Source organism: Podarcis muralis, chromosome 10 (genome assembly GCF_964188315.1).
Source record: "Podarcis muralis chromosome 10, rPodMur119.hap1.1, whole genome shotgun sequence".
Classification (NCBI taxonomy): domain Eukaryota; kingdom Metazoa; phylum Chordata; class Lepidosauria; order Squamata; family Lacertidae; genus Podarcis; species Podarcis muralis.
In genome coordinates, this window is record NC_135664.1 from 46,550,195 (window position 1) to 46,573,098 (window position 22,904).

The 22,904-nt window shown below is 43.9% G+C and overlaps 1 protein-coding gene across 1 annotated transcript in view; it reads right to left on the bottom strand.

Moving 5' to 3' along the window:
- The window catches only part of GRAP2 (GRB2 related adaptor protein 2), a 48,554-nt gene extending 25,992 nt beyond the window's left edge, over positions 1-22,562 (bottom strand). Inside the window, exon 1 of the mRNA XM_077934952.1 lies at positions 22,403-22,562. The gene's annotated coding sequence lies outside the window, so the exon portion shown is untranslated. The remainder of the gene's footprint in view (positions 1-22,402) is intronic.
- Positions 22,563-22,904: the final 342 nt, after the last annotated feature.

The window sequence follows — 22,904 nt, forward strand, 5'->3', positions numbered from 1 at the left end:
TGGCTTGCTGGCTGATGAATGAGTCAAGAACACCATTGTCTAGTGCAGGCATAGGCAAATTCTGGCCTTCCAGATGTTTGGGACTACAATTCTCATCATCCCTGACCACCAATCCTGTTAGCTAGGGATAATGGGAATTGTAGTCATTGTGGCAGAGACAGTAACTTGCAAAAGTACTGATGACTGGCTTTAACTAAAACTATGTATGCATGAACAATCCTTCCCGTTCCAGTGTGTGCTCCCACCAAGTTGGTTGAAGCCCTGCTCACATGATATTAGCCAATGGATCTTTCTTCAAAGCAATTTCCATTTGATTTGAAAATATATGCCGCTATTAAGCTGAGGTGTGTACATTTGAGATAGCCATTGCACATGCACAGATGACAGCTTCATGAATACGGGTTTGCGGGGGGAGGGGGAGGGGGCTTGCAGGTGCAGAGAAACCAAACAGATAATGTGCATTGGGTGAAGACATCCCCACCCACTCTCTGGTGTGTACAGAACTGCGGATGAGACTTGAAACAGTGGGGAAGAACAGTCATCGTCCTGCATTTTAAGCCATTACATGCAACATTAGCCACAATCCGCATCTTTCCTGCAATTTCTTACAAAATAATGTGTTTTTATGTGCTTTCTTCCAAACCAGCTTCAACCGGTATTGAGAACAAGAATGACCTAGCTGTCATTAACGTGAACAGCATGAGACTCTTAATCTCAGGGCCATGGGTCACAGCCCCACTTTGGGTGAAATAGTCCTGCATTGCAGGGGGTTGGACTAGATGACCCTTGTTGGTCCCTTCCAGCTCCACAATTCTACGAAAACACAGCCTTAGCATAAGCAGAATCTTTTATTTCTGGAGCCTAGTGGCAATAACTAACCCTTCTTGAATAAAAATAAGTTTGAAAAATAACTCCCCATAGGGATTACAGGTTTTAGAAATGCATTTTGGAAAGAAAGGGGAGTGAGAGATGGTTTAAAATTCCAATCTCCAAAAAGATGATATTTATAGTTGAGGCAGGATCCCTTAAAAGGAGCACCATTTAGGAAGCGTAAAAGGAAGACTCTTGCTTGTTTTTATTTTCACCGATTCCAACTTCAGTGAGAGACTGAGACAAGAGCCCTCTTGAAACAACCGAACAGATGGATTAAATGTGGTTGCTGTTATTTTTTATTGCCAGGGGCTGGATTTACAAGTGGCTGAAATATCATATATGCTATTCAGCTTGGCCTGAAAAATGGTGCTAATACCAGCACCTAAAGCTCTTCTTCAGCTTACTTCACTGCTCCTGACTAGTAATTTTGCCTTTGAAACCTGCTTAACACTTTTCATCAAATGAACTTAAAGCAACCCCTAAATATTTCCTTGTGGATCTCAAAGAGCAGTACTGGATTCTTTTTGATCCCCCCTCCCCCATTAATGGTTTGTTCTTCTCTATGCATAGGCAACAGAGTTCCACCCTGACATTTGTGAGATTTCCTTTCCTCTTGCTTTCGTCTTATGTTCCTCAAGGACCTTTTATGCAAGGTGATATTCTAAGGCCCTTTCACACTGTGAATGAAATCCTGCCTTTTCCTATGCTGAGTCTCACATACATTTCTGCAACCTATCAAAGTTAACCGTTTAATTCTATGCAATATATAGCTCTGTAAAGGAAGCTGTTATTATTATACACACCCAGCCATAATTTACAATAGTCAATTACCTATCTCCCTGCTGAGTACTGTGGGGAAAACCTTTGCCTGTGTAGTTCTCAACAGATTACACTCACTCGCTGACAGTGTATCCCGAGTCACAATGAGGCTTTAGAGCTCAGAGATCAACAGTTGACATTATTTTCTCACTGTGTCAGCTGCAGGAGAAATGCTGATATGCCCCTTGTACATTCCCTTCACAGACCTGACAAAGGCCTTTGACCTTGTCAGCCAAAAAGGATTATTCTCAATAAAATAGGATGCCCACCTCAGCTCCACAAGATAGTGTCCTTCCATGAGGACATGCCTAGTGCTGTCCAGTGTGACAGGTCATCCTTGGATGGCTTCCCTATAAAGAGTGGTGTGAAACAGGGCTATGTTCTCACCCCAATTCCCCTTGGCATAGTCTCCTCCCTGTTGCTCTTCTATGCCTTCAGCTCAACTGAAGAGAGTGTCTTCCAAGAAGTGATGGGGGTCTGTTCAATCTAGCCATCTCCATGCCTGTACAAAAGCGTGGTGGGTCCTTATCTGAGAGATGTTGTTTGCAGATGATGCAGCCTTGGCACCACATTCCAAGGAGTTGGTTCTTACCATCAGCCTGATGAAGACCAACATCCTTGGTCAGGACATCACCAGTACTCCATACATTGGTGACCCACACTCCTGAGGTAGTAGGCAATTTTGTCTACCTGGGCTCCACCATAACCAGCAAACCTCTCCATCAACACTGAGCTGGACAAGCGTATTGGCAAGGCAGCTATGGCATAAAGGTATGGGAGGATGTGATACTAATGTCCAATATCAAGGTAAAGGTCTACTGATGAAGCAATTGTTGCCCCCCCTCCCACAAAGCAGTAGCTTTACACCAGCTGAGGGAGCAACCATGTTTTGCATGGCTGAGTCCAACCTTTCCCAAAATTCTATATGTTGCAACCAAACAAATTCCAAGTTTTATTAAAAGGAGCAGAGTCTTAAAGGTCAATTGAGAGATAGCACCACCAAATACTTGCATATCTGGTTAACCGACATCCATGCCAGCCAGTCTATTGCACAGAGCAAAAGGCCATGTCAGGGGCTGTTCTATGCATCATTAAAAGCACCAGCGTTTTGCCAGGTCAGTTTGATACATGTTCTCAATGTATTATCAGTCTGACGCTACATTAATTTTCATGACCTGGGAATTATCTGGAATAGAGCACCTCCTACCAGACCCAAACGAGCTCTTTACTGTATGGTTCCAGTGATTGGATCTATTGCCTACTGAGCATTCCAATGAGAGAGGTACTATGAACTGCCCATTAGCCCAGCCATCTGGCAATGTAATAAGCTGGATAATTTCCTATACAGCTGCAAGCACCATCTCATGACAAAGCCCCCTTTATTCAATCCATGAAGCAAAATTGATTTCTGTTTCATATATACAAATGGAAACAACCAGTAATGCATTGTGGGCAAACCCCCACTATTTTTAAAATTATTTTTAAGTTCACCTTTCATATAGGTTTGTGCAGTTGTAAGAAATTAGTTTTATACCACACCTGCAACTATATTACAGGCTCGCTACACTTTATGGTGGCACAATGTGTCAGTATCTAGGTTGTGTTGAAATTCTATAACCTAAGGGTGGGAAGGTTTGAAAGCAAATATGCAACAGGCACCCATACTTTTCCTCCCAAACTACCTCCCCCCAAGTCTACTTTCTCTTAGATTACTAGTCTCAGAAACCCACTGGAGAAAAAACATATGGGGGAGAGATTTCAAAGGGAAAGTGAGGGCAGAGAAAGAATTCTGTACCCTCTTTCTTCCAGCATTAAGTATTAACACCTTTCTAATTTTATAGAAATTCACCAGCAACCTACCTCCTAATACAGGATCTGCCACCATCACATCCAATTAGTGCTTGAGCTACTTTCGTTTAACAAGGGGAGCAAATTTACACTTATGCGACTGAGAACAAGGGATGGCCATACACTTTTGAATTTAAGAGTGGCTTACTCAGATTAATTTCAACAAACAAAATTAAACAATTAAACCAGTAGACATGTATGAGTATTTACAAGGCCTTTCATTTCGTGATTATACTTTAAAAAACAAACAGACCCAAAGATGTTTGGAGATGAGATCCAGACTTGAGTCTGATAAAGATGACTTGCACAGATGATTGTTACCAATACAGCAAAATGCTGGCTCAGATCCCCAGAAATCAGAACTCCAACACACACACACACACACACATCCTGAACCACAGGGTACCTGGCAGCAAGTCCCGCTGGAGTGCACAATTCTATAGCAGATGGTAGCACACAGTCCAACAGACAAACAGGTCCAAAGCCCCAGCAGGCAAATTCCCATCTCTACAACTATGATCCAAGGGTTAGGCACCTGGATGTCAGTCCTGCACACACACAGCTCCAAACAGCTCTCTGGAACATCCAAGCCATGGTCCAATCAACCTGGGCAGTTGAGCAAGCACAGCCCCTCAGCTGGGCTTCCCTTTTGTACTTTGCCTGCTGATTGCAACACCTGGGCTTGACGAGGTATGTGACCCTCACCTGTTCCGAGCCTACTTCAGCTGAGGAATCACATGCCTCCACCCAAAGCTAACAAGCCCCACCTGGCTAGCTAGGGAATTGGGCATTAGGCCCTTGCCTGCCTCAAGAACGCCCCTCCTGGTGCTCTCTATGCCTCAGAACCCATCATGTTTGTGGAGACAGGGGCCCCTCTGGCTCTGGGTCCTGCTGCTCTGGTGCATTGACCCCCATCCCCTCACCACCCTCTGTCACCCTATGAGCACTTCCTACACCAATCTCTCCCCCCCCCATCCCCAGCTTGCCCCAGTTGTCCCAGTCCCAGCTACACCCTTTAGCAGGATTTCTCTTCCTCCTTCCTGCCATCCTGTCAGTTCATCACACACACACACACACACACACACACACACACACACACACACGTCATTTTGAAATGGTTGAGACTCCCGTTACACAACTGGGTTTCTTTTTTTAAGAAAATAATATTATATACAAAACAGGAATAGAAATATCTCACTAAGGCAGCACTTTCTCAGTAACGATTCTACCGTCTTTGATTTCTTGACAAATTCTTTGTGTCAGGAGGTAAAGTCATTTGTTTGTTTGTGTATCTTTTTAACCCTTTTGGTTTTCTGTCTTGAAATGTAAAATAGCTATAAAAAATTAAAGTTAATTTTGAGAGGAACAAGAGTGTAAGTTTCCCCAGCTCAGGTTGCTTTAGTTAACATTTGAGGTTAATTGGAATTTGGCCCTCAGGCTCTCTTTTTAACATCTAAACTGGCCCAGCCATTTCTTAATTAGTTTGGCTCAGGAAAGTAATACTGTCAAGAAGTGAGGAGGCAAAGCCTGAGAAGGTGCGATCTTGGAACTGGGAGGATTTTCAGTTGTCATGTTTTGTAGCGAGCAACAATTCATCAGCCAACGGATAAAAGAGTGTTGGACTGCAAATTCACAACTAGTGGAGGGTTATGAATGGGAGCTGTCCAGCTTTTCTTCATCTTCCATCTATTCCTGTCCCACACTGAGATATGTCCCACATACAGCAATTCATCCTCTTCCTTGTAGCATCTCTGACTAAGGACAGCTGGTTTAGGACGTGTGTAATGGCAAGTCATTAATGGGCAGTTATTGCTTCAGAGAAGGATCAAGTACACAGGGCAGGCATGTGTGTCTGTGCAGAGCGTTACCAATATATCTTTGTCAAGGCCGGCCTGCTTTCTGGATTCTGCCCTCAAATCTCGGAATGTGATGCTTCGGCTGCCCTACTCACATCTGGTCTAATGGATTCATTTGTGTCAGTCACTTCATTGCAAACCTGTAAGCAGATTCCACCATGGGCTGCTTCTTATTAGCCCTAGCCCACCCCACTCCAAATACAGACTGCTAATTTAATTGCTGGCTCATGTGCTTCAATTTCTCCTCTGTAAAATTCAAAGAATAATGACCTTAACCCCATAGAAATATTGGAATCATTTAGGGAGGTGGTGGGGGAGTCCTCTCGTATATAAATAATGGAATTATTATTATTATTATTATTATTATTATTATTATTATTATTATTCCTGTATAAGGAAGTTTTTAATGTTTGATGTTGTGTTTTTATATTTTGCTGGAAGCCGCCCAGAGTGGCTGAGGCAACCTAGTCAGATGGGCAGCATATAAATAATAAAATTGTTGTTGCTGCTTCTGCTGCTACAGATCATAGGTGATTGTTACTCAAGAGGAACACCTAGCTTTCTCCCTGAGTGACTATGTATTAAAATCATTAAATGGGATTAAAGGTAAAGGTAAAGGGACCCCTGACCATTAGGTCCAGTTGCGGATGACTCTGGAGTTGCAGCGCTCATCCCACTTTACTGGCTGAGGGAGCCGGTGTACAGCTTCTGGGTCATGTGGCCAGCATGACTAAGCTGCTTCTGGTGAACCAGAGCAGTGCATGGAAACGCCATTTACCTTCCTGCTGGAGCGGTACCTATTTATCTACTTGCACTGTGTGCTTTCTGCGTTGATAATATTGCTATGGTTATTATGGGGTTTAGAAAGTCATCAGTCCAAGTCTTTATTAAGGGTTTATTTAGAACTATGGTCTGTATGCTGGTTTTCATGTACTTCAGGGAAGCCCACAGGCAGGGCATGAAGACAAAGGCCTTTTCTTCCATTTTCCCACCCCTGCACCCCAGCAACTGGTAAGAACATAAATACATAAGAAGCATCTTCTGGATCAAGCCAGTGGCCCCTTTAGTCTGTTTCCCCTGTGGGAAACCCTCAAGCAGAACCTGAGCACAAGAATATTCTCTCCTCCTGTGGTTTCCAGAAACTGGTATTCTGAAGCACTACTGCCTCCCGCTGTGGAGTCAAAGCACAGCCATCATGGCTAGTAGCCATCTCCATGAATTCATCTCATCCAAGTTGGTGGCCATCACTAGTGGTAATAAGAGTTATATTGCTTCTGAGCATGGAGGTATCATTTAACTATTGTGGCTTATAGCTGTTGACAGAATGATCTTTCATGAATTTATATATGGATTGTATGATGACTTTAGTAAGGATTGCACATAAAATTCCAAATTCCAGTAGTGGATGGATGGTAGAGAAGGAATGTAACACAACTGGCCACCCATCAGTCACGCATCACTGTCTTTGCAGGACAGGGTGGAGGAAAATGTTCACAAACAGGAAAATCTTAGATTCAGCTGCAAGATGAGGGAGAAATCAATGCTTGCAGATGAAAATAATTGTGATATTCCTATCACTGGCCATAGACCTGAGCAACAATGATAATGGTTGATCCTGCCTTCTCAGTATTCCCTAATAACAGTTTGAGCTGTTGTTAAACTGAGCAGGGGTAGCATAGTCACCAGAACAAAATTAAAATGTGCTGCATGGGTGGCTGATTTTCTTTTCTGCTAGTCGGCAGGAGAGAGAGGGAAAGAGAGAGACTTTTCACTACTGCTCTGCAATTCTAGCCTGATTCACTCAACCAAACATTCATTTCCAGAATGTAAATTATCCCTCTGATGAGTGGTCTGTGACTGTGGTGTCTGCTAAGCCTTCATCTTTGCACCAGAAAAGGATGATATTCCTTTTCCCTCCCCACCTGCTGATCTCTGTCTCTCATGTGGCTTTAATCATGATAAATCTATTCTAATGTTCTTCATAAGACAAACAATACACCAGTAATCTACCATGATCTGGGTCCTGGCATCACTGAGATTAACCTTTTATCTATTATGTGGAGTGCAGAGTTAATATGCTTCCTCCCATTAACTATTTGTTATGTAGTGGACCCCATTCTGCTTCACACTTGCTACTTAAAAGTCAGCAATGCATCATTTGAAATAAGAAATGTGTCTTTCTTCCTCTAAACTACCCCTCAACTGCCTTGATTCTGCCAGGACAGTCCCTGAATTGATAAAGCCACCACAGTTGCTGATCTGAAAGTGGGGTGTTCTGATTTTGAGGTTTTGTCTCCGCCCCCCAGCGCCACCTTGGCTGTGCATCCTGCCTCTCTGCCTTGTGCAACATGGTGGCCAACTCCAAACTTGGTGGCACAGCTTGATGATGTCATTTGCCAGGGCACTCCTTGGAGTCAGAAGCAGAGGGGGTGTGCATAGGCTTAAAAGGGCAGCGGTGCAGATTACAGCTGGCAGTGGCATTGGGTGAGCCTTGAGCGGCTAGCAGGATGGGGGAGTGGGTGGGGGGAAAGGGAAGTAGGGCTGGTAGCTGTTTCAGTTACCATAGAAAGCCTACAACTTGACCCTCTTTGGGGACTTTTTCTTTTCCTAAATGAACTCTAGTGCCAAAACAAATTAAACTAGCTTAGTGAAAGTAGCTTCTGGGCAGAGGAGATGCACTGAGATTTAATATCTGCCGACTAAGCAATTTTATCAATATTAAATTAATTGTTTCTGGAGCAAGAGTAATGGTTTCTGGGCCTTAAATCCAGATGAGCAAAGCAGGGAAGTAAGTATAGGAACTGCAAAAGCTATCCAGTGATACAGGACGAAAACAGGCTTTGCAGGAGTTTAGCTCCATTGTTTGGTTTCATCTCATGAAGTCTTGTTGCTATGCTCTTAGATTGCAACTGACTCTGTTCAGAAATACATCCAGTCATCTGGTTTGCTACTTCTGTTTCTTATGCCTGCCATTGAGAGGATCTTCTTTCCTTTTCCTTTAACTGCACCACGGCTTTTAATCTATAGCTAGGTAATGGACCAGTGGTATGAACAGCAGTGGGCTCCTCTCCAGGTCACCCACTAGTAGGGTTGCCTTGTTTCAAAAAGTAAAAATGAGGACACCCTGAAAACTGTTGAGCTTTTTTAAAAGAAGACCCCAATAATGCCAAAAACCCCTGGATTTTTTGGTGTAACTGGTGCCTAAAAGCCTGTAATTCTGCATGATAATCCCAGTTAGGTTTCTCAGAGCAGCTTCTAGTCGCAGAAAGGTGAATGAGAGCAAAAGTGCAGTGCAATTTTTTGGTTTACTTGCTGAAGATCCAGGGCAAACTCCTGCCTTCCAGAAATTCCCCTTTCTGCCTTTGAAATCCCAGTAATGTCCGGGAAATCCGGATGTATGGCAGCCCCACCCACTAGCTTATGACAGGTTGTGGCCATAACCACAAAATCAATGAATTACCCAGTTTCTTGTTAGCCAGGAAGATAAGCATAGATGCCCTTTTCTTAGTATTCATGGCATGTTTTTCATTCCCATGACAACAGTGAAGACAATGATGTTGCAGCCTGTTCACCAGCTTAGGTTAGCTGCAGCCTCACTGTGCAGCCGAGGCACACGTTGCAAAAGTAATCAGCAATCTACCACTTCTCTGCGATCTTATCTGACGAGGATCTGCAGCAGGGAACCACAAGGTCTTCAAGCCTCTTTGTTAGAACGTGTGTGGCAAAAATTGGAACTTTGTGCAAAGTGCATGATGAGTCATCTGACATTTTCAGCTTGACTGGAGACAGTGGTTACCTTTAATTCTAATCTCAATGCACTATCCACGCTTATACCTTCAGCCGGTAGGAAGAAATTATTCTGCCTGCTGCATAGATGCAAAAATTCAAGGAGATGCTAGTGAAAGTATGATGCTATGCACACGTGGGAGCAAGTGCTTGCAAGCATAAAGGACAAGCTCTAGACCTTGAACTGGTCTGGATGAGGATTTGTCTCTACATATCTTCCCTCCCTTCCCTCCCCTGTGACTCTGTGCCCCTCCTATTGTCTCACCATCCCACCTTGGACCAGCTGCTGCTGCCACTACTGCTGCCACTTCAGCCCCAGGACCAAAGAAGGGGAGGAATAAGTAGCAACCCTCCTCCTGAAATGTTACTAGTTACATAGATGTTAGAAGAAGTAGTATTAGTAGTAGCACAAAGGTATAAGAAGCAGAATTTTACGCAGCTAGCTTTCAAGTGCCTCTGAAGAGTTATAATAGATTGCTAAGAAGCATGTGAAGGACAACCAAAAGCGTCCCCTCCATGGCTGATACCAAGGACAGATGCTCAGTTTGTTCAATGTGTGGGCCAGCCCTGCATGCATGTATTTTGAGTGAGGGTGAGCATATAGATACTTGGCCCTATTCATTCATTTATTTCACTTTTCATTCATCCCACTTTTCCTCCAAGGAATCAAGGTAGTGCCCATGGCTCTCCTGCTCTCCCTATTATCCACACAACAACAACCCTGTGAGGTATGTTAGGCTGAGAGGCAGTGCCTTAGCTTCATGGCTGAGCAGGGATTTGAACCCTGGAGTAGGATTTGACTCCAGCACCCTAACCACTATGCCACACTGGTTTCATGTTGCCTATGACAACCTTTGCCAACCTGGAGCCTTCCAGATGTTTTGGACTACAACTCCCATCATCTCCAGCCAGCATGAGTTTGGATTACAACTCCCATAAACCCCAGTCAGCATAGCTGTGCTGCTGGGAATGCTGGGAGATGTAACTCGAAGCTTATGAGGGCACCAGGTTGCAAACCTAGTATATGAACAGTTAATTGCCTGCCATTTTTGTAATTTGTGGGCGTGCACACAAATGCAGTACGGGGTAGGTGTGCCTAAAGCATTCACAATGGTTACCAGACACATTCACAATGCAAGCCTATCCACGTCTACTTAGTTCAACTGGGCTTACTCTCAGATAAGTGTGCATAGCATTGCAGTGTCAGTTTGCATAAGGATTTCCTTGCGCTTCTGTATCCCACATAGGATGGCAGAACATCTTTAGATGGCCCTAATTGTTTTGGCTGAGAATAGACAGATCCCACTTTTACAGATTTCATATGGAACACCTGACACGTGCCCTTGCTGAACTTGCTAGAACATATAAGAGACTAACTACCATGCATTGGCTGGATTATTAGGGGTTTGCACATGAGAAGCCAGGCTTCAGATTCTATCACAGCTATGAAGGCCACTAGGTGTCTATGGTCAGATTACTGTCTCTCAGTCTGCCTTAATATGGTGGTTGGGAGGTCCTTGGAGAAAAAGAAGTAAAATAAGATCATGAATGGTGTCATGAAAGTGAACACACACCAGGGAACCATCCTGACATATAAAAAGATAAGAACAAGGCGTAGGCTTGAAGAATTATATATATATTTGCACACACTATGGATGACACCTGGACATTGTTCCCAAATTAAACTATTCATGTGGAAATCTGAATGGCAAAATCCTAAGTTAAAATGTTGAATTCTGAATTGTATTACAAATATGTGTACATGGTGGATGGATGCATTAGCACTGTGATTTTTTGTTGTTGTAATATTTTCCAGCCAACTTTGTAGTACTCCCTAATACTGTTCATTCCCTGCTCTTATTTCATTAATGTCGCTGTGCACTGAGCTGACATTTTCAGTGAACAATTTATAATGAGGCCTACAGTTTCTTGCTTGATGGTAACAGCAAACTGAGGACTCAGCATTTTATAGGTATAGTTACTTTTTCCTAATGTAAATTACTTTACACTCATCAACACTGAATTTCATCATTTTATTGCCCACTCACCTAGTTTTGCAAAACCCTCTAGTAATTCATGATACTCTTGCTTCTGACTTGATTCTTTCATTAATTTTGCAAACCCTACAAGTGTTACTGGCTTGCAGTTCACCTTCCTGCTCACATTGCTCATCAATGCATTAAATAATGGCAGTCCCAATACAGAATCTTGGAGAACACTCACCCACTCACACCCCTAGTTACATTTTCTGCTTTGCTACATAGGTAAAGGTAAAGGTACCCCTGCCCGTACGGGCCAGTCTTGACAGACTCTAGGGTTGTGCGCCCATCTCACTCAAGAGGCCGGGGGCCAGCGCTGTCCGGAGACACTTCCGGGTCACGTGGCCAGCGTGACAAAGCTGCATCTGGCGAGCCAGCGCAGCACACGGAACGCCGTTTACCTTCCCGCCAGTAAGCGGTCCCTATTTATCTACTTGCACCCGGGGGTGCTTTCGAACTGCTAGGTTGGCAGGCGCTGGGACCGAGCAACGGGAGCGCACCCCGCTGCGGGGATTCGAACCGCCGACCTTTCGATCGGCAAGCCCTAGGCGCTGAGGCTTTTACCCACAGCGCCACCCGCGTCCCTGCTTTGCTACATAGGTAGTACTAATTAGAAAGGATCCGGCTGTGTGGCTTACCATGAAAATTACTTTTATTAATGCAATAGGAAATGCTTTGGAATAATAGGTAAAAGCTTAACTACATCAAAATCATTTTAAAACATACGACTATTTACTATTTTCAGATGCAGCATAATGTAGAACAGCTTCTTGGTCAGCAGTAATAAGATATGAAAGCAGGACTCTTTAAGGAAATGGTGGTGGGTGGGTGTGCATGATTTGTCCCTGTATTTACACCAGGGGGGAACAATGAAACAACTGAGATCAGTATAAAGTAAGTACCTTTGCCCTCAGCGCTTCTTATGTCTGCGCCCAGGAGCCAGGAGCTGCAGGGGACATCAGTCCTGGCGAGGAAGCCCTGCCCACTGAAGGACTAACAGAGTCATTGGCAACCTGGCACCCTCCAGATGTTTTGGGCTTCAACTCCCATCAGCCCCAGTCAGCACAGTTGTCTAAAATATCTGGAAGGAGCCAAACTGGCAAAGGCTGGGCTAACATCTGACTTGGTCTGGCAGCCATTTCCAGGCTGAGATAATTTATTGTGAGACCAACAGTGGCCCATATTCAGCAGCAGCAGAGGGCCAATTATTTTTTAAAACCACAAGGACAGTATCTTACAACAGGTAGGTACAACATCCTACAAACACTTTCTGTCCAGGAAAGTCTCATTAGCACCTTGCCAGTCAACACTGTAAGGCTAGTGCTGCGACTGCACGTCATCTAGATTTTCTGCTAAAACTGAGGGGGGCGGGAAGGAATGCCAATTCCAGAATAAACTGCTGGAGTGGAACCAAGCTTTCCACCAGCACTTTTCATTCTTTGCCTGGAAGACAACAATTTCCTTTCTGTATGTTGGCATTCCCAGTCATTGGGTGAATGGAATCAAGGGTGATCTGGTTTTCTGAAAGGGTCCAATACATCAGTGTTTCCCAAATGTTTTTGGGCAACGGCACACCTGTTTACTAAAAAAAAATCTCGCGGCACACCACCATTAAAGCCCCGCCCCGTGACGTCAGCGCGCAGCGTCACGCCGGGAGGGACGCACAAAAGTGAAAGTTTTTTCCCTCCCCCTTGCTGGGGAACCTCCAAGCTTTGGGGGTGGGAGGAGGCAGCAGAGCGAGGGACTGAGGGACGGCGGCAACTGAGGCGGCGGCGGCTGAGGCAGAGCTGGGAAGGGGGTTTCCAGGGGACACGGCAGCTCCTCGAAAGGCTTCTCTCAGCTGCGCTCAATCCGCCTCGGAGAGTTTGGGGCATCGCTCCGGCTGCTCCCTCTCCCGCCGCGCAGGAGCGATGCCTCTCTCTGGCTTTCCCTCCGCGCAGGCTGAGGGAGGGAGGGAGGGGCGCGTGTGACCCGTCTCTGCTGGGAGACCAAACCCAGCGAGGCAGAGTCGCGCGGAGGCGCCCAGGCAGCGCTTCCGGCTGCGAGGAGGAGCGCCAGGCAACAGCAGGAGGCGCGGCCTCTCCTCGCCGCCGCCGCCCCGCCTCTCGCCGCCAGACTCGCCCGCCTCCCTCCAGGCATCTCGCGGCACACGAGGCAACGTCTCACGGCACACTCGTGTGCCGCGGAACACCGGTTGGGAAACACTGCAATACATAACCCCCGTGCACTGAATGAAGAAGCTAGATAGGTGTGTGCAATAAAAGCTTATGAGGAATGTGCTGCCTTATGCAATACAAAAGGCTATAATGTCAGCCCGGGCTTCTATTCTGCAGAATAATTATGCTTCCTGGAAAAGTATAGTCCTTAATAGGACACAGAGAGAATAATGATACAGAAGATTAGGCACTGAACTTGGACAAGGTTCAGATTCAGTTTCCATCTGATGGCATCTCTTTCTTCAGGCTTTTCATATCAGAAAATGGAAAAATTGGGGGACTTCTGCTGTCCTTCCTTTTGGCTGACTTGGAACTCCAATATCTAAAATGCAAGTCATTTTCCACATCCAATTAGGGAGCGACTTGCCCTCTCAGGAACTAATAACCTGGATGAACTTTGCCTTCTCCTCAACATTCTGAAATATTTTATATTATTACCTACAAGCTTCATCTAATAAGGTGTAGCTGCTTCATTGGTCTCCTAGCTATTCTCAACCCACTGTCATTTTTTCGAGCCTTTATCATTCTGTTTCTCTTGTACTTTGGGGAAGAGATGAATCCCTTCTGACTTTCTTTGTCAGCTGAGATATTTTTGGGAAGGCAGCCTTTTTATGATACAAAAGTGGGCCAAGCTTTCAAAAGGACCACCACACCCGACACACACGCACACACACCACAGTAACTTTCTAAGTTGTAATCAAAACAAGCGCTAATTTCTAAGGTAATTTATGCATTAGCCATATTTGACAGAGGAACGTGAAAGCTGCAGGTGCTGCTGCAAAACATTAAACAACATGCTCTTCATCCGGGCCAATAAATTAATGAATCCCTAAAATTACTTGATGTAATGATGTCAACAATATATAAAACCTCCATGCTCACATAATGTGCAACCATAATAAGGTATAGAAAGTGCCTGGGTATGAATTCTATACCTGAATTCATTATGAAAAGGTGTGTGTGTGCGGGGGGGGGGGTAGTAGAAAAATCTCACTAGACTAAAGAAAAGACAGCAAATATAAAATGAAACTGGACAACATTGCAAAATAAACACTTTGTAAGTATCCAATCAGCCCTTCATGCCAAACAGCAGTATAATAAACAGCAGAACCATTGCAACCTCAGATCAATGCTGCTGCTGCTGCTCCTTCTGCCATGCTTGGCCACGCTCTGCAGAAATCCCTACTCTGCCTGCTGAAAGTGCAATGGTGGGGCACACTACTGGTGCTAATGAACAATTATAAGACCCCAAAATGAGGTGTCACAAGGGAAGAGGGGGGTTGATGATGCAGACTTTGAATCCAAAGCTGGCTCCTTTCCCAGAAAGGGGCCCAATGTGAAACCCTGAACTGCACAAGCCTGAAGGTGGTGCAGAGAATATTGGTGGGAATACTGTTCTCTCCTGAGCTTCAGCAGCTGGCAGGGCTGCAGCTGTGGGGGAGAATCCACCACTCCCCCCGTGCCCCCCCGTTATTCAGTCTTGAGGAAAAGTTAAACAACTACAACGCTTGAAGTTTTGCATGGGCATATTGAATCCTTTGAAAGATGAACACATTCAATAGTGCTCCAAATGGTGCTTTGCAATGTGATGGAGTGCTAGGTACCCTCCACCACACAGTGGCATTCAGCTGGGGATGCTGGCAACCCTCCAGAGAACTGCCTCACAAGCCATTGGCTGGTTACCTGTAAAGCGATGATAAGTTACAAAGGTATCGGAGCTGACATAGAGATACCTTGCCACACCCTTCCCTACCTTGGCACATGATTCCTCCGCAGTACGGTCAGCACACAGTGTTTTGTGTGTTGGCCAAGCTATGCAGAACTTTAGGCTCAAGCTCTTAAAAATACATGGCTGGATGTGGTTTTGTGTAAAGACCAACCTGGTGGTCTCCCTCCTCCATTGCTAAGTACTCGTGGCTTACCTGGTAACATTGGCAGGAAGTGCTAGGAAGGAAAGGCAGTGCAAATCAGCCGAGTCTAGCCACCAGGGCATTTAGGGAAATCAAAATAGTGGGCGGGAGCTGGAAATGTTGTTTTAAAGGTGATCTCAGGGAAAGTATTAGCGCTAGACTGTGCCATAGACCTGGGGCCTGGCAGCTGTGCTAGAATGCCAAGTGTTCATGCTGGCCTTAATAAAAATGCAACAAATAACACCACAAGAGCAGCAGCACCAAAGTACGAGGGAAACCCCAAACACAGAAGTTCAAGCGCAAAGCACACATTTGTTAATATCAAGGGTAGTTACCACGGTAGGAGTAAGTAGCATAGTGGCACTTTTTGTGGCAAGTAATTTAAGATACTACTACCAATACTACTACTAATTGTAATAATAATTCTATATACTGCTTAATACCAAGATAGACACCTAAGCTGTTTACAGATATAATTTTGAGTAGCTAGAGGGTATTTGTGAGTTTTGTTTTGACATTTAGCTTTTCTTTTCTTTTCTTGAAGCCTAATACCAGTTGATAGTTCCACAGGAAAACAATTGCATACTGATTTTTCTGGAAATGTCTCTCTGTTTAGTATATTCATCACGGTGGTCTGGAGGAAATGTAGATGAGTAAAAATCATGCTAATGGCCTCAGTTTGAAGGATTGATAGTGGAAGACACCATGCACATGCTTCCAAGGAAAAATGTGTTTACAAGTATAAAACCACTGGATTCCCCCGATGAGCAGTTTGCTCAAAGTATGTTAGGATTTATACAGGCAGCATTAACAAATTTGACTCCTGCTGCACTTGTTAAACTTCTGCTTTTTCTGTTTGACAATTACGGGAAGAACACTTTGCTACAATGGTAATGAATTCAAAGTATATTTGAAAACAAAGACAAGTTGCTTGTGTCTTATTTTAAATGAAGCTGTGGCGGTAAATACATTTAGACAACTGTGAAACAAGAGCAGGAAAAGTGGGGAAATAGGTGGCACCCAGCTATTAGTCTTACTATTAGGTGTTAGCACTTCTGCAATGTTAAAGGTTAAAGGTTATTTGCAAATAATGTGTGCTTGCCACCAAGAGAATAAATGGTGTTTCCCTGTTCACACCACCAATGCTAGCTTTGGAATCGAGGCAGGCTGCTAACATTCTCTCTGTTTTCTTATTTCTGCATAGCTGACCTGTGATCTCAGAGGCGTAATAATGTATATTTCTCAACAAGCCTCTGAAGTTAATCTCTTCAGCTGCTATATTTAAATGGTTCTGAAAAGGCCTGCCTAATCTGATGATAACAATTACATTTTCAAAGAGGGCTCAAATGCAAAGGCAATCGCTTCCTTAGAGATTTGACTTTTTTTTTTTGCAGGAGAACAGTATTCCACTCACTCTAGCTTTGATGATAATGATCATTTTCCCATGACAAGGACAAAACCATGGCTGCTTTAATTAGCAGGCTCCATGTAGCTCATCTAGCCAGAAGTCAATGCTGGAAGCATTTGAATAAGGCCACACAGTCACTATAACATCCGTTCTTATACTGCAGGGATAATATCCTGAAGGCTGAAAGCCATTAACCACTGCAACTATTTTGTTATCTAGTTTCAGCCAGTGTTGTACTGTACTTCACTGTACAGTTTGGGGAAGGGATGTAGCTCAGAGGTAGAGCAGCTGTCTTGCATGCAGAAGATCCCAGATCAAATCTGCTGCATCTCCAGGAAGGATGAGGAATCCCTTGCCTGAAGCCCTGGTGAGCCACTGCATGTCAACATGGATGATACTGAGCTATATGGACTAGTGGCCAGACTCAGTATAAGAGTGTTCCCTATGTTTGTATGCTTTTATTTCAAACTAGCAAGAGTCCCATCAGATCTGATGGGTGTGGAGGGGCAAAACACCTTGTTATCAGAGGACCCAGTCATGGCTACGGTGTGGAAGATGGGAGAGCAGATTAAAAGGGCAGGGCATGCAAAGATTCAGGTAGGTAGCCGTGTTTGTCTGACGCAGTCGAAATAAATAAATTAAATTAAATTAAAAAATTAAAAAATTGTCCAGTAGCACCTTAGGGACCAACTAAGTTAGTTCTGGGTATAAGATTTCGTGATGAAGTGTGCAGGCACACAAAAGCTTATACCCAGAACAAACTTAGTTGGTCTCTAAGGTGCCACTGGACATTTTTTAAATTTATTTTGAGGGCATGCAAAGTGAGAGCAGGATCCCAGGGGGAAGAAGCCACAAACGAGGCTGGGAGCAGAATGCAAGTCTCCTGGGCAGCACCACTCCCCCAATGACCTCATTCAAGAGGCCAAAGTTCCCCCATCCCTCGTCAAGTCAGAAGCTCATATAATATCAAATTGGTTTTGAAAGATGCCAGCATATGTAGCACATGTATAAACAGCGGCAGCGGCACTATCTGGCAGATTGAAATCGACTGGAATTTATGCTCAAGCCTTTTTGCTGAACGACAGTGGTTCTCAAAGGGTGTGGCAGGAAAGGATGACAAGTGTGACAGGAAGATTCAAGGACAACCAAATAAATATTTAAACATTTCACTGTAGTCTAGTCTAGTCTAGTCTAGTATTTTTTTATTTTATTTGCAGATTTTGGAATGATATCTGATCTTCATCAACCAATGGCCACAACAGCTAGAAGTCAATTGCAGCCCAGTTTAAGCCTCTAGTGCAGGCTTCCTCAGCCTCAGCCCTCCAGATGTTTTGAGACTACAATTCCCAGCATCCCTGACCACTGGTCCTGCTAGCTAGCGATCATGGGAGTTGTAGGCCAAAAACATCTGGAGGGCCAAGGTTGAGGAAACCTGCTCTAGTGACTAAACTCATTTTGGATATACAAGCAGAAACAGTATCCATGCCTCTTTTCAAGAGTACTGGCTACTTCTGCAGTTCTTAATGACATATTGTTGTGAACAGGGATTTTCAAGATCAGAAAAGAGAAAGGCTTCTTTGTGTTATTGAGGAGATGAATTTTTCTCAAATTAGACCTAATATAAATGAGATTACCCAGCAAAGCAAGCTCACACCTCTCACTGAGTTTGTATAATACTTAAAGCACATATAGTGTGTAAAAGGCTTGTTTATAATTATATTTTGGAAATGATTCATGTACTTATGTAGCTGAATTGTTTTATACTTTCTGGCTGTCCCCTGATCATATTATAAAGTAGCTGTGTTCTATGTTATAAATCAAGCATTGCTAGGAGTTGTTTCTTTTTGTTTTTCAATGCATTTATCAATAAAAAATTGGGTGTTGAGGGAGCAAATTTTTATTTTGGAAGTGTGGCTCAGAGAAAAATGTTTGAGAACCACTGCTGTACGACTCTGTCATATCACTTCTTAATAATGCCTCAACATGCGCATCTGAAGAATAACAACATTCATCTTATTTATTCATTCTAATCTACCCAGGCTAATGGATCATGATAATGAGAATGCAAGTTTACAGGACTCATGGGCAATTAAAGCAGAAGTAATAAAGGCTTCCTTCTTCCCTTTGCTGGAATTATGTGAACTATTGCTAGGGAAGAGAAGACCAAGCCAGGGTGCTTCTGAAAAATACACCAAATCACAAGGAATGTTTTAAAAATTCTTCCTTTATTGTTTTGATTTTTTATCATTTTTAAAAGTAATTTAAATTCTAAATGGCTTTGAAAAAATGCTAAATAAAAGTGTGCGTGTTGTTGAGTGACTGGAAGAGGCAAGCGTTTAAGGTTGGGGTCCCCAATGTGGCACCTGTGTGCATTATTTATTTTGTGGTTTTATATTTTGATTTTGTGGTGTGAACCTTCAGGTAGAGGGCAGTATATAAATTCAAACAACAACAACAGTGCCCTTAAGCACCCCCCCCACACACTTAGCACCTGCCCATCCCGTTTTTAAAATTAAATAGGTTTTTTTGTTATTTGATGGGTGTGCCTTTTGGGGGGGGGTGCTGTCTGCTTTTGTCTGTGTTTTAATTGTTGGGGCCAATAGCTGTTTTGTCTGTTTCTTTGGCTGTGTGTGGGTGTTCTGAGTATTGCTTGATTTTCTTCTGCAAAAAAGGTACAGTGGTACCTCGGGTTAAGTACTTAATTCGTTCCGGAGGTCCGTTCTTAACCTGAAACTGTTCTTAACCTGAAGCACCACTTTAGCTAATGGGGCCTCCTACTGCTGCCGCGCTGCTAGAGCACGATTTCTGTTCTCATCCTGAAGCAAAGTTCTTAACCCGAGGTACTATTTCTGCGCTAGCGGAGTCTATAACCTGAAGCGTATGTAACCAGAGGTACCACTGTATTTCACAATTCCCTCAACCAATTTCCAAATGTGCCTGGGGACTCCTGACTTAAAGCCATCTGTGAGCTCATTTGTTGGCATCTAGTCAGGTGACTTGACAGACAATGACCTGCATTGACAGTCAAAGTTGGGTTACTACAAGGAGGGTGGCATTTTAAACTGCAAGAAAGCCCAGAAGGGGGAAGGTGAGAAGTAGCAATAATCACAACAGGTGTAACAACTTAGTACCCTGCAGATTTGATGGGAGCTAATAATAGTGAACAGCCAAAGCTCTTGGCATTACCGAGGCCATCTTTCAGCAATTACCTACACCGGAGATTGCATTCTTGAAAGTAGTAAGAGAAAATTAATGCCTGAATGGGAATCTCATGCAGTTGACACTGTGTCAGACCTTTTTGTTCCAGGTGGATCATGGGGCTTTGGCTACAGCTTCCTGTGTTTGGTGGCACTCTGCTGCCTCTTAAGTCAGCTAGCTAATTTCTGGGATGGCCCCATTGCCACAAGGAGAAAATGGTCTGAATTGGGAGAGGATTAAATTTACTCTGTCAAAAAATAGCAATAACCCAGAACTGTAAATTGAACCAATTGAAGATAATGGAGATGGGGGGGGGGGGGGGAGATGGAACAAAAGTAACAGAGTGATCCACCCAGTGATTCAAGAACTTAAATTAGAAGAGCAGCAAAAATAAAAACACACAGGAAAATAAAATCACACTCACCCAATATTTTTTTCTTTTTAAAAAAAAATAAATAGTGAAGAGAATGTAGGCAGGAAGGTGGGCCATTTGAAGGAGCTCTAATCCAACACAAACTGTTATTTCCACTCCAGTAATGCATAATATTGGGAATATCACACTAGTGTAAAAATGACATTGTGTGTGCGGCATCTTTCATCTCACTTAGAATCATAGAACAGGAAGGTGCCCCAAGGGGAATCTAGTCCAACCCCCATGCAATGCAGGAATCATTCCAGACAATTCAACAAGTTGAAAAAAGCCGTTCAAAGTACAACAACAAGAAGGGATGAACTATAAACATGACAGTGATCCCCTCATCTGCTTTGAACAGCTCTCCCATTGAAAGAGCAACAGTTTGTTGTACAAGGGGAGATAAAAAAAGAACCAAACCAACTTCTCATACTGTGCAAAACCAGCAGAATACAGCAGGGTGGCGAGGGGGGTGGGGTTAGAATGAAGTTTCTGCACGGCAGATACTCTGCTACAGCAGTGGCTAACCTGTGCCTTCCAGATATTGCTGAACTACACCACACACCCTGTCACCCCTGACCATTGTCTATGTTGGCTGGATCTGATGGGAGCTGGGGTTCAACAACACCTTGACCTACTTTCACACCATGCCACATCCTGGTGCAGTTGCCTCCCTTAGGTATAATGTGCTTTGAAATTTGAGAAGACTCATAAGAATGACTTTCAAAGAACTGATTATGTTTGTTTGGGGACCAAGTCTCAACAGCCCATTTCTCTTCCCTTTGCCCTAACTGCAAATACAAAGTCATTTGGTCAATTTATGACCCAGACCAAACTACCCCCACATGTACAGCTGAAAAGCTTTGCAGGGCTAAGGTTACTTGGTGCTGGTTTGAACCAGTGGCTTGCCCTTGTGCTCTTGTCTCACTTTATTTTATTTAACAAAACAGCAGCACAAGGGCAAGCTGCTGGCTTAGCTTTTAGGTTCAGCTGGCAGTAGTGGTGGGTGTCAGATTGAGACTGTGCGGGGAGTGAGGTTTTAACCCTTGCGCCGCCATAGTCTCACTCTGAATCAGGAGCCATTGCACCTGTCGTCTGCAACAAGTGGAAGCTCTCATTTGCAGCATAGCAGTTGCTGGGGGTGGGGGGAGGATTCTGATTAGGACTGTGGAAGCGGCAAAGAGTTACACCCCCCCCCCCATCTCTCAACTCATAGTCCTGGTCTGGGTCATGGTGCACACACAAACACACACACACCTCACCCTGCCCTAATACCAGCTATTTGTTAAATAAAAGCTAACTTTGCAGCAGTAAGCTATGTGACAAGTATCACATCTGCTTCAACCCTAACAGTGTGCTCAGATGTGGAATTATGACAGGAATGTAGCCAAAATGGACACAATAGACAGTGGGGGGTAGGAATTGTTTGGAAATGTAAACCCAGGAGGACCCCCTCCCCCCAAAAAAAAACATCCCAGTGAGGACTGAGCATGTTCAGCACCCAGGGAATGCAGGGGGTGGGGGAGAAAGAAATAGAAAACTTTGGTGGGAGAGGCAGAATGGAATGGAATATCCTGAAATAAAACATGGCTGGCTAGTAGAGATGGACAAATCTGTCAATTTCAATATCTAGCGGTTTCTCATTTGTCCAATCTTAAGTTCAATTCTCCACATTTCCACATCAGTCTGTATTTTTTTTTTAGGACTGCATGAAAATTCACCAGCATTTTAACATGAATGTAGCTTAACTTACGCATTTGTATGCAATTTTCCCTAGTATATGCATTTTGTACCTGTTGCTTGACTGGAGAACAGCAGTGCAAAATTCAGAAAAGTGCAAATTTTTAAGGATGTTTTGGTCCACATATTATTTTGGAAAGTGTGAATTATATAGGTTATGCTAACTATTTCGAATCTCTCCCCCATTCCCACTGGCTAGAGCACTCGGCAGGATCACGGTGTATTGCAGCCCTTTATTGCAGGTCTTACCCATTCTGCCTAATGTTCATTAATCATAATCAAGCATTAACCACATACCTCTGGTAGCAGATTGGGCTGGAAAAGAGAGGTGACTTGCTCCTCTTTACTAGATCTCGTCCTTGCAGAATTTATGAAGTAAAACTATGATGGAGTTCCATGACACATGACCAGCCTCACTCTCTCCTTCAGACTAGACCCTTGCAAAGTATTTTTCAAAGCCATTCACTGTCACACTAGGCTTTCACCACTTACGACACCCCCCTCCTTTACCCACTTGCAAGGAGGTTCAGCCAATCACAAAATTAAGAAGGAAACCACAATCACAAGCCATGGAGGAACTCAGATGTGACAACTCGGAAAGCTGGGTGTTGGCTAAGAGCTAGTTAACTGCTGTGGTTCTCATTATTTTTTTCTCACTGTCAAGTGATGTATGGTTTTGCAGTTCCGTGAAGCTCAGAAATTTCCCTGTGCATGGGATTGCCACATCTCTGGTATATTTGGATTTCCTCTTATTTTACAACGTCACAGAGCATGGGAAATAATCAGTGGCATAACGGGG